General features: G+C 49.7%; 1 protein-coding gene across 1 annotated transcript in view; it reads right to left on the bottom strand.

Moving 5' to 3' along the window:
• Window positions 1-11,471, bottom strand: part of LOC311529285 (tyrosine-protein phosphatase non-receptor type substrate 1-like) — a 44,920-nt gene extending 33,449 nt beyond the window's left edge. Inside the window, exon 1 of the mRNA XM_084645158.1 lies at window positions 11,449-11,471. The gene's annotated coding sequence lies outside the window, so the exon portion shown is untranslated. The remainder of the gene's footprint in view (window positions 1-11,448) is intronic.
• Between the last annotated feature and the right edge of the window lie 883 nt (window positions 11,472-12,354).

Here is a 12,354-nt window from a genome sequence, read left to right as displayed (position 1 = left end):
GGACAGCATGGGCAGAACCCTGTGCCCGCTGCCTCTTCCGCATGGAGTCCCTGTCCTCCCAGCCTACAGTCCTTTGCCAGCAGGGCCCTCGGGCAGCCGACAGCAGATACCTCCACCCGCATGCCCCCCTGCAGGCTGAGCAGTAGCGGGGCAGCACAGAGCGGAAAAGGAGAGCGTCTCCCTGCATGCAGTCCCAGCAGCAGACTCTCTGCAGGGCCAGCCCGGTTCAGTCTGGGTGCATGAGAAGGGCTTGCCCTGGAGCTGGCATGAGCGCACTGGGGGATTTACCCCAGGCTGCCATGGGGATTTATCTACTACTATAACGGCAGATACTAAAGGCAGGCAGACAGGCATTTGAGGCCAGAGCCACCAGCAGCATGGCCAGGCCCCACGATTTGTGAGCCAAGCCAGTCACAGGGCTGGGTGGGCGACGGGCACTGCTATATAGATTATTGGCTCTATTGGCTACGACATTGCATCCCCCTTGGATTCCTCATGTAAGGGGGGCTAGCTTGGGTTCCTAGCATAGGCTGCCCCTCATTCATCACCAGCTTTGCTCCCCTGTTTTCTCAGCGTCAGAATAGACCGTCGAGTGTCTATTGCCTAACAGAGAAGCACAAGTGTGTTCAGAAAAGGAAAGAATTTTGTCTGGTGGGATTCAAATGTTAAAGTCTTTAAACATCGACCCCAGTCAGGTTTTCTCATCCCCTTTTCATCACGCTCCCCACCCGGCTTGGTTTCAAACGGCCAGGAGAACGCTGGCAGCTGCTCTTTCTACACCGAGAGAGCGATTTAAAATTACACACAGATGTGGAGAGGTTTTCAGTTCTTGCGCAGTGGGACCACACACTGACAATTTCTAGTTCTGTCAAAGTAGCACCGTTTTATCACTAATGGAAATATTCCATTCACTCTCTTGCTAGGGCTTTTTCCTTTAGAGATGAAAATTTTACAATCCCATTAGACAAAGCAGTTTATATTATGGTGTAACAGGGACCTTCCTTAGAGGTTAATAGCAGTCAGTCTTCAGCCATATGAGGCCATACCACCCAGCCCGTTGGGTCTTACAGCTTCATTAAGTCTCTTAAATCCCAGGTGGGAAAGTCTCTTAAAATTATAATCAGAAAAGAGGAAAGATACCACAGGCTAAGGTGCAGGAACTGAAATCGATGGGGAGTTCTCCTTTAAAATCAATGCCACAAGAAGACCTCAGTCTAGGGTCTGATCCAAAGCCAGACGAAGTCAAATCAAAGATGCTCATTGACTTCAGTGGGTTTTGGATCAGACCCATAAAGTTCCTGGACCTCCACAACACACTAGCCAGCATGCACAGGAATCCCTCCATGCTTTAACAATGAGCTCAGATTATTTTAAATCAAATTTTATACATCAGGCTCTTTTTTTTTTATTCCCTGCAACCCAAACTCTCATACTCCCAGAGGAGGTTCACATTTCAATGACAGCTACAATTGCTGATCTTGTTGATAGTTGGCCAAGCTTGCAAAGCCCTTACACTCAACTCCGGGGCATTGCTCTGTCGGTATGTAAAGAGAACTTTTGAATGCTGCATCCAATCAACTCCAGCATTCAGGGGATGTTCTAGCCATCGATGGCCAGAACCCTGTTGAGTTTTGGGGAAAAGGGGAAACTGGGGGACAAACGGAGCCCTTGCCAGCTCTTTAGCAGAGCAACACCCCCGACCTCTAGCGCTTCTGCAACAGTCTGTAGATCGAAGAACTGGTTGATGGCTCTTGTTAATCAATACCCCTGCTCATCTCCGCTTATCCAATAAAAGCTGTCCCCTCACCCAGCTTGTCTCTCTAATATCCTGGGATCAACCAGGATACAACAACCCTGCAAACATCCTCTCAGTCCTTTCACATGCTGAATGACTTCTCTCCCATTTAGAAAGAAGAAAGGGAGTAGGGGGAAGTATACCCAGCTTGTGGAACATGAAGGGAGAATGGGGGACCCTCTGATAGGAGGAATGGGGGGCAAACAGAGGCCCTAGCAGGGAAGCGACTAGGGGGAATTGCAGGGAGTCCCTGAAGAAGAGGGGGCTGGCAGGATAGCAGACAGGGAGCTTGTGGGTGGAATGAAGGGCTGCCAGGAGCCCCGGTGTGTGCAGTGAGCTCTGCCTCCATAAACTACCGAGTGTGCTACCTTCTAATAGCCCTCATTTTCAGCACCAGACACTGCGCAGATCATCAGATCTCTGAGCCAGTCCTCAAATTAAATTACGTTTGTGTTTTCCCACAACAAAACCAGGCTGTGAGTTTATAATAGAAGCGATGCATTGCACTGCTCAGTTTCCTGCCCTAACCCGGAGAAGCCCTCTCTGACTCGAGAGGCAGGAGCCTGGGGCAGTTTTTGTTATGAGCCCTTTAAAAACTAGGTATTGCTATTGCACCACTGATATTTAGCATCTCCAGGGAGCCAAATGTAGCTTCAGCCTAGCCGGGTAGCCTGCCAAATTAATCCAAGACACCCAGTACAGAAGGAGCTTAAATTAGTTTTATCTGATGTTAGCTTGTACTAAACAATATGTTAACTTGACGATGGAAAAATACCCTTGTGCCAGTTTATAAGGAGTGATGCATAGAGCCTGCTGAGCCTCAGATGAGGGAGAACGTGATTTGGGGGGGAAAAGGGAGCAGGTGTTCGTATCTGTGTGAGGTTCAGACTCATGGGTTGCCTAAAGAGACCTTCTGACAGTCACCCATTTTAACAGCCGCAGACCATGTCCTCCTGGCTTTCTCATTGCACACTTATTGAGCACAGCTGGCTTGTTTCACTCCACTGCAATAGGTCTGTGCTCTCATGGGTGTTTCACAGTCAGAGACAAGACTAACCGCAACCAGATTCTTATGTAGCCTAGGGAAACAAAGGGTTAACAAGCGACAGGTGCTGCATTAAGAATCTATTTGCTATCCTCCTACCCTCAGCTACTCATCAAAGAAGCAAAGGCCGTTAGGGTGGCATGGGTTAAAGCTGCCTTGTGAAGCAGAACGGTTGTTTGATGGTGGCTTTCTTCTGCGGGGTTCCTTCTCATGCTTTTCTGATGGGCCTTTCCTTGGTTGTGATATGTGTCACTGCTCTCACTCTATTTAAAGATGAACGGCAAAGTCAAGAAACTTGTGTACTGTGCTCTTTACTGTGCCTTTAGGAGGGGGCCTCCAAGGAATTGTCTTTATTATGTCTTCAGCAAGGGTTTTGATCACTTGATTTGCTTCTCATAGCAGAAATCTCAGGTCCTCTGTGCTGGAGGACTCTGGCAGTCCTAGGAAGCTGTGGATGGTGACTACAGCTCGAGGCTGAAACCTGATCTGTAGCCCTACCAGTCCCAAAGTGAAGGGGGGGCAGGACCCAAACTACCGTGTCTATTTGTTTGCATCTACAGGAACAGTAAAACTGGGACACAACAATACAGCTTCTTTACAGCTCACTGTGAAGAGTCACCAGTTATTATTGAAGTCTAATTGGGGAGCAGTATTTCTAATCACACTCAACTTAATTTTAGTAACACTCGTGCTCCACTGGGAGTGTGTGCTGTTAGGCCCTTGGTCAATGACTTCTGGAGAACTACTTAAGTCTGGTTGCTTAATGTTAAAACCTGACTCCCAAAGCACTGTCTACTGCCCCAACAAACACAGCCGAAATCCACCTCTGCTATTGAGCACATGAAGGCGGCCTTTACTCTGTGTAAATAACAATTCAAACCCATTAAAACATTATTGATTGTCTGTATTGCGGCAGTGCCCAGAGACCCCAATTAGGATCCGGCCCCATTGCCCTGGGTGTTGTGCTTCCTGAAGCTGTTACTTGGATCTGAGATGGTTCTGTGTCTCTCAGTGAGCTATGCAGTGACCCATCAGCTGCTTTCTGGCTCTGCTTTTGCTGGTGTATGGCACCTGCAGCCATGGAAAGAGAGTAATTCATCCAGGCTTCCTTAACATATTCATGCAAGTTTCCTGCTGGGGAATTCCTATTGGCCTGCGTCACAGCAGGAAAGGTGGATATATCCTGGAAGCCTGTCCTATTTTGACCTGTATGGACTGGAAGTAGGACCAATGTACACTGCGTAGAGGTACCATGGGGCTCAGGGCTGTGGTCTGAAAAACTGCTCTGGAACATTCAGAGTCAGGAAGGGGCAAGAAGCTGAAGGATCTCTGGAATTACGTCTGGTTAGTTACAGCAAGGAGTTAAACATCCCGGCTGGGCTCACGCCAGCAGCATCCCATTCCAATCTCTTCCCTTGCTTCCTGGGCCCTGTGCGCCTTTCTGCTGTGCAGAGCACTGGGACACACCCCGAAACCCTCAAGCTGGGAGCAGGGAGGGGAACAGACCCTGGGCAGCCGACTCCCCAGCTGGAGTCCTTCTGCATGAACCCAGCATGGTTAAGGCTTCCAGGGCATTAGAAGGATGTGGCTGGCGAAGGGTGAGGATCAGAGGAGCTGCGCTTCTGTACAGCAAACTCCCTGGTAAAGTGGTGTATTTTCAGAGCCACATCCGCTTCGAACATGCACCTTCTGCCCCAATTCGGTCCACGTCTGGAGCAGGGACCAGTGACCCAACAGCCCCTGAGCTGCCCATGCTGCTAGATGGGAAGGGGACCCAGGGGTTTTCATGGAGAAGCATCATCCATTCTGACTGTGTAGGGTTGGGGTTTTGAATTCTCAAGGGCCTGGTGCCAGGGGAGGGCTCTGTGTTCTTGTCAGCATGGGGATGGTGTGGTCCTAAATGAAGACCCATATCTTATGACTTGTGCTCCAGTTTAGGGGCCAGCGTAAACATAGTGGAGCCTCGCTGGCTTCAGTGGCATCACGTCTAGCGTTCGCTGGTGAACATAAGCCAGATTCTGATCTTCGTTGCACAGGTGTAACACATTGAGGGGCTCTGGGATTACACTGGGGTAACTGTGATCAGAATCTTGAACGAGCTGGTATTCTCAGGCCTGGTTCCGTGTCACCCCATTGTATCTGCACTCAGTTCTGTGACGTTACTTCTGCCTCAGACTGCTGAGACCAGAACTGGGCCCCTAGTCCTATATGGAGAGCAGGTGTTTCCACATTAATGGCCCAGGACTTCAGGAAATGTTGGTCCCTGAGGAGTTTTTAGTGAAACATAAAATACTACACAGATCTGGCGGTAAAGCTCGTTTGTTCCCCTCTAGAAGGAACAGCTTCTGCTCATGCTCTCAGCAGCGTGCTGGAGAGTTAACTGGCTGTCTTGCAGTAAGTCTGACCTACTGTCCGTTATCTCTTCATCTAATTGTGCTGCTTGTATGCAAGCTCATCCTGGTGATCTCTGCAGGGCGTGCGTTACTATGAACACTGGCTGCAAAGCAGGGACTTCCCAGCTTCCTTTTCTGTTTCTTGTTACCAGAGACAAGAAATACATAATCCACCCTTAGCCCTGGGACACTTAGTTCTGACGCCAGCTCAGAAACTCTGAGAAGCAGCAAGTGCGGGAGGACAGGAGTGCCACGGAGGTACGAGCTGCCAAACCTTCAGAGAGTTCCCTCCCCTCCCATCTCAACTCGGGGCTCCAAAGAGCATGGACAACTAATTACCAGTCCCTAGTTCCCAGCTCCCCTCCCACACATCAGGGCCGAGGTAGTGTTCTTGGCAAGCACTAGAAAGTGAAGCCTGCCTATGCCAGCAGCAATGCGCTCCGTGCATGAACAGACAGAGACAAATATACTTGCCAGTGGTGTAAAGACCTTCACTCCTCACAAGTCCTATGACCCACAAACAGCACTTGATTGTTCCTGATGTCTAGCTAGGCTCAGCCTGTGCTCCGGGGAAGGGGCTTTGCTGACGGCTGTCACATGGGGAGCGGGGCTATTAAAATGAAAGAGGGCGAGCAGGAGGAATATACAAATCGGAACCTAAGATTGCTGTGTTTAGGGCTGAGGATTATTTCTTTCATGGTCATTGTAAAATAAGCCGTGCCTTCTTAGCTGAAAGAGAGAATGCAGCAGGAAATCGGGACTGGTTCGGGAGCGTTCATGTCTGCCAGAGGGCAAATGCAAGCTCGTAGGGCATGTTCTGTGACTCCCATCTCCCTGTGGAACAAACACACCTGCCTGTGCCATGGGACGAGGGACAGAATAGCTGCTGGGCTTCAGTTTAGCAGGCAGGTGTCCTAATCCCCAGGGGAAGGCTCCAGGCCGCAAGCTGGATGCAAATAGACCTGAGGTTCTTGGCGTAGTCTGGGCGAGGTGTGAGCTGTCACCTCCGTTCCAGGGTGTCTAGGCACCAGCAGCCCAGAGCTGCATGCCCTTCCTCCTGAGAGTAGTCCTGGTGCCTTTGATTTGGTGAGGAGGAGTAAAGAGCACGGTTGGAGCCTTTGATCTTGCTGAGCAGAGTCCTTTTAACTTTCCCTGGCTGTCTGCAGTCTCTCTGTGGCCAGCGTTATTTTATCCCGGTGTCTAGCTTAGTTTCCCAGCACTGTTGCTCGGCTGCTGTCTGCACCTGATCAGACCTAGTGTCCCAGTCCCCCAGGAGCCTTCTTTGGGGATGTTCCCAGGCCCTGTGCCCTTCTCTATCTGGGCACTATCCTTAGGGCAAAACCAGAACCTCAACCACGAGTCACCCTGCGTTTTATAAGAGGAAGGAGTCAGATCTGAGTGTCTGGAGCCAAACCTTCCCCTAGGATTTGATTCCAGGTCAAGCCTGATTTCAGACAGGGGCCTGATTTCAGGTTCCTGTTCAGAGGCAGCTAAAATCTTTCAGGAAGAGGAATTGAATAGGATTCTTTCCATCCTGGGCCAAAAGCTCCAGAATTCCTGCGCTTAGAGAATTCTCCCACGCTGGGGCCTGTCTCTTACCAGAGGAGACATGATGGGGGCTAACCCATCCTGGCCTCCGGTTCAGCCTTGACATCCCAACCTCACCCTCATCTGCATCCAGATGCTGCTTCCTGCATCTATTTATGTTCCAGGGGCTAATAAGGGAACTGGGGTCGTGCTGACGTCTGATGGATTTATTTTGCCCTTTCCAGCCGCTGCTGCTGAGCCCATCTCTGATTTGTGTTGTGTCCACTGGCGTGACCGCTGTGCTGAAAAGAGCTGCTGTTCCTCAGAAAGTAAACACGTGTGTGTGGGTTGTTTTTACGCAGCACTTCTCCTCCTCTGGGTATCCCAAAGCTCTTAAATAAGATGCTGATGGTGCAGCATCTGGGTCGGCTGACGTGGCAGTCATGACGTGCCTTGGAATAGCTCCTTTGTTCATCACACCTAGTGAATGGGAAACCCCAGCATCCAGACCCACAAAGGGCCAGGGGATCCTTAACTCCCCCCTAGGCAGAGGAGAGCAGGAGTGACCGCGGCTGGCAACTCCTAGAGTGACAGGCGATGAAAGAGAGAACCAGAAATTTTGCAAAGGGACTTTTGTGACTGGCTAAAACTTGCCCCTGATCCCCCCCTCAAAAAGAACCCCTTTTCTTCTCCCCAGCCCAAACTGCTGCTAACTTAGACCCTTGAAAGCCTGGACCTGCAGCTGCCCAAGGGGTTTAATGGGAGTTCTCTGGGGCTCAGTGGCGATCTGAATTGGGGGTGCTATTGGCTCCTGATGCCCTGGGCCAAGTAGTACATCTTCAAGCAACTCTTTTGGAGCAGGGTCTCCCCAGGGGGCTGCTTTACCGTGGAAATCTCCCGATGCAGCGTGTCTGAGGTGAGGGAGAGATTGTCTGGATCCCGAGAGAGAAATTAACAGCATCAGTTTGAGGAAATGGGCCGATGGTAGTACGCTCCCCCCTGCAAATGTGCTCACCTCCCACTAGCCGCTCCAGTCCTTGGCCTTGCCTGAGCTGAGACGACCCAGCCTGTGACAGACTGACATGGGGACTAGGATGAAACTGCCACCTTCATTTTCACTTGTGACCAACCAAAGGATTTGAGCCCCATGTCTAGAGATGCCATGCAAGGCCACCAGCCCCCTCTCGCGCTTCGTTAGCTGAAGGAAATCGACTCTTGTGTCTAAGGCACAGGGCTGGGTTCTGTTCTCCGCTTGGCTACAGACTGCTCTGTGACCAGCCACCGAAACAGCTCTGTGCCTTCCATTTTCCCCGTCCATAATAAAATTCAACTAGCACTCGGCAGCGTCTGTGCAGTGCTTGGAGATCCTCGGAGGCAGGGTGCGGTAGAAGTTCTTCAATCCATCCATCCCCTTTTGATGCCTCCAGGGTCTGCAGTGGGTTAAATCGCTCAGCCCTAAACTGGATGATACCGTCTTGATTCTTTTCACTCCTGCAGAACTCTTCCTCGATTGCAATGTGTTATCGCGAGAGAACACCCAATGCTGAAACGGCAGATAATGCTCTTCTGCCTTCCAGGCCTAGGTGATTGTAGCTCATTGCTGGCTGGGTGGCCGGATAAGATCTCGCAGCAGTGTAGATAATTCAAAACGCTGCTGCTGAGGCATTTATCACATTAGTTTATCGCAGCCCATTGCTTCCTGCTTGCCATGGCTTTCTGCTAAAGGAGGCTGCGGGACTTTGAAGTCCTGGCTTTGAGACGTCTGTTCTCTTTGGCATTTTTTAAAAAGAGCCAGGGCCAGACAAGCCACTGGAATGGGTGGTGCGACACCCGCTGAGGATGTGGCCCTGTGTCCTATATGTGTTGTGCTATGCTGCTGATTGTGTCCCAGTGCAGTGCTAAAGCACTTGGGTGGAGTGGAGGTAGGTAGGAGGTGTGATCACATCCTAGGGGACAAGGTCAACAGTGATGTGAGAGGCTGTGATAACAGTTCTAGAGGTTATTTGTGCACAACCCATATCTTACCCACGCTGCAGTGAAGATGCGAATACACAATAGTTAGGGCGGATCGCAGATGCTAAAGTGACAGCTAAGCTTGTGTGAAACATGGAAACCTTGTTTCCGCTGATTCCTTCTAGGATCTAAACAGGGATTTTCTCCTGTTGGGTCCCGCCTCCAAGTTGGGGCTGACGGGGCAGGGACAGGACCCCCCATAGGAGTGTGGCTTTAACCCCAAACGTCTCCTGCTTAGATCTTCCTGTCCTGACACCAGCCGAGGTGCTGGCCAGTTCAGGCCAAAGAGAGACTCCCCAAGGCAGAGTGGTTGGTAGGTAGCAGCTCTGCAGATGTGGGGCTCCTGTGGCTTGTGAGCAATAGCATAGAACTGTTTATTTCAGACCATGAGAGGCTGTTCATACTAAGTGATGTTCATGCCTTCAGCTGTCCGCTGTAGGGGAGGCTGCTACTGGCCTGCTGCGGGAAATCCTTGCTGGAAATGCGTGGGAGAGGGTTCCTCAAATCCGTGAATGCAGCAAAAATGCGGTGATTATTTCCGGCTCTGTGATGTTGACACACATACAAGCCCTTGGCTGATGCACTGGTCCCAAAGCCAACCATTTTCAGGGGCCTGGCACGGCCTAAGTGATATGTCACAGCTGACAAGCGAGAATGTGACACACCGTTCACTTCGCTGACATACGTGCCTCAAAATGCTGCAGCCCCTTCTCCTGGAACCCAGCCTCCTAGTGCCAGTGAGGATAACTAGGCAGAGGGTCTGTGCCCAAGGAAGTGGGGGGTTACTGGTTTCAGGGTTAGGGATCAGGGATTCATACTGCCTCTGGGCTGTGTACTGTGTAATCTAGGAAATATTGACCAGGATTAGCCATTAACTGTTGTGACCCAAGTCATTCCAGCACAAACATACACTTGCATCAGCCAGCGATAGCTCCCAGCTGGGAGGATGGTCAGTGTACATTCAAAAGAGGGCCCATTCTGTGCACCTGGCAGCTGCAACAAGGGTCCTGAACCGGCAACATGCTCTTACATCTGGCCCCCCAGCTACAGGGTTCAGCTCTTGGTTCAGTGCTGACCCTGTGTCTGAGCACTGTGGAGCACAGACCCTCGACCCCCAGAGACATCGGCCGGGCAGAGGGGCATCTGAAAGTATAGTCACTGCCCTGCAGGTGTGCAGAGATGTGGAGACAAAGATCTAGTCATGGAGGAGGAGGGGTCCTCCCTAAGCTGCGCTGTGTGGGGTTGTCTATATACACCCGCTATTTTAATGGGGAATGAGCCTTTCCTTCACCCACCATCATTCCTAAATGACTGACACGTCCCTGCCTCCTGTGTGTAGATAAACAGCACCTTACCTGTTGGCATCTGCATCTGATCTATTATTTGGCCAGACATATTTGTTTGTATTTATATGCATCAAAAACTAATGGAAAGATTAAAGAAACACCACATGCCGGCCTAGCGAATAGAAGTTCTGCACATTCTCATCTCGTTCAACCATCAATGTTCTTCCCCACCATGCAGTTCTGTAACTAACCCTGGTTTAGGGAAGTGCCTGTTGCAGATGTTGGTTCCCCACTGAGATCAGACTTGCAGAAGAAAACTCAGGACTTGTATCGGGGTTATTAAAGTGTGTGTTGAGCGACACCAAACTGGAGGAGTTCAGCGAAATATGATTCGGTGGGGAATTTTAAACAACGGCTAACCAGTCCTTTCCCAAGAGTGAGGGACCCTGGGATAAAAAGCCCCATATAAATGCAAAATGTGATTAGTGACAGCCTTTGTGTGGCCATGCTCTCCAAAGAGACAGGAGAACGACAGCCCCTGCGGCAAAACAGAAGGTCAGTAATGTGAGAGGAAAAGAAATTCAATCATTCGAGTCTTGCCAATAAAATGCTACAGCGATCACCACAGCTACTAACCCTGTGCATAAATATCTGCCCAATTAGCTACATGTGAACTCTCTATAGCCTAAAGGATTAACAAATGAAATCATCATCATCTTAATGTGAGTGACCATCACCAAGCATAAGCAGTTAACTCCTTTAATTAGTCACTGCATGAATTCTAACCTGAACACCAGACCTTTCAAAACACTTGGCCACTGGGGAACTATCTGACTGGGAAATGATTTTACATGCCAGTGTCGCAATTCACAACCCGAGACAAACCCTCCGATCCTCAACTCTGGGAGCCAGCCTGACCCTGCTCTTCTGTGAGAACCCCCACTCCCAGGCTGTTCACACACAGCCTCTGGCACATAAGCTGCTCCCAGAGACGTGAGTGAGCACTTTTGGCTAGCCGCTGCTTGGATAGCGCAACCGAATGACACTAGCCAATATCTTCGGTCCCAGACACAACCCTAGGAACCTCCGTCTTGCAGTGTCAACTTATGCCCGCTGGACGCTGCAAGCTTATATGGGTTTGTCAATTTAACAAAGAAATTGATATATACCAGGCTTGTTATCCCAAGGGGAGTCTCTGATATGCTTCAAACCAAATGCACTGCTTCAGGTAGAATAAACAAACAAATGTATTAACTACAAAAGATGGATTTTAAGTTATTATAAGTCAAAGCACAACAAGTCAGATTTGGTCTAATGAAATAAATGCAAAACACATTCTAAGCTGATTTCAACACTTTCAGTGCCCTGACAAACTTAGATGCTTCTCACCACAGGCTGGCTGGTTGCTCTTCAGTCAGGCTCTCCCCTTCAGTTGCTTGGTGGTGGTGTTTGTAGATGGGGGTGGAAGAGAGAGGAAGAGCATGGCAAATGTCTCTCCCTTTTATCATGTTCTTTCTTCCCTATTGACTTTGCCCTCCCCCCTACAGGGTCAGGTGAGCATTACCTCATCGTAGTCCCAAACTGACCAAGGGAAGGGGGGTGACTCACTCGAGAGTCTAACAGATCCTTTGTTGCTGCCTAGGCCAGTGTCCTTTGTTCCTGTGAGGCTGGGCTGGGTTTGTCCCATTCATGCCCTGACGAGGTGTGAACTGCCCCTCTGCTCCTGGAGAGTTTTGCCTGGGCTTGTTTTACGCGATGAGGACACATTTTCAGCCTCATAACTATATACATGAAATTGCAACCTATAACATTACTATAACAACAATGCTCACTGCATCATGAGCCTTCCAAAAACACTCAACATGACAAACTTTGCATTGGATACCACACAATCATGTTATAAGGATGAACACGGGGGTGCAGGGTATTCCGTCGAGATACAGAGTGCACAGTTCCCCTTCCCTGTGTGTTAGCCCGTTATTACCTAAAGCAAGTCCGTTCTCTTCCTTCCCTGCCAGCCCAAGTCTTTTTTCCTTTGTTATCCAGCTCTTTTTCACACTTCTCAGTAACAATCTGCTGTGCTCTTTTAATAAGAAGTGAGAGGGTATTTTTCAAAAAAAGCACTGTGCTTAATTCATCTGTGGAACTCACGGCCACAGTATATTATGGACACAAAGAGCTTGGTGGGGTTCAAAAAACGCTTAACCATTTATAAGTAATAAAAATATCTGCCATTATATTAGGCATGATCAAAGTGTATAAACCACCACAAGCCAAGCACTAATTGTTTCCTCC

This window comes from Lepidochelys olivacea (assembly GCF_965140295.1).
Source record: "Lepidochelys olivacea isolate rLepOli2 genome assembly, chromosome: 13".
Lineage (NCBI taxonomy): Eukaryota > Metazoa > Chordata > Testudines > Cheloniidae > Lepidochelys > Lepidochelys olivacea.
This window is presented reverse-complemented; position numbering and strand designations above follow the sequence as displayed.